Genomic DNA, 220 nt, shown 5'->3' on the forward strand with positions numbered 1-220 from the left:
GGTTATTGGTTGTCCATTCTCTCACTGTCTGCTCCATCTTTGTCCCTGCATTTCATGTAGACAGGACAAACTTTGAGTCAAAAGTTCTGTGGGTGGATTGATGTCCATATCTCTCCAATGGGGGTCCTTCTTGGCTACAGGAGGTGGCCTCTTCAGGTTCCATAACCCCTTTGCTATGAGACTTAGCTAAGGCCACCCCCATAGATGCCTGAGGTCTCCC

Source organism: Grammomys surdaster, unplaced genomic scaffold, assembly GCF_004785775.1.
Source record: "Grammomys surdaster isolate TR1022 unplaced genomic scaffold, NIH_TR_1.0 125476, whole genome shotgun sequence".
Classification (NCBI taxonomy): domain Eukaryota; kingdom Metazoa; phylum Chordata; class Mammalia; order Rodentia; family Muridae; genus Grammomys; species Grammomys surdaster.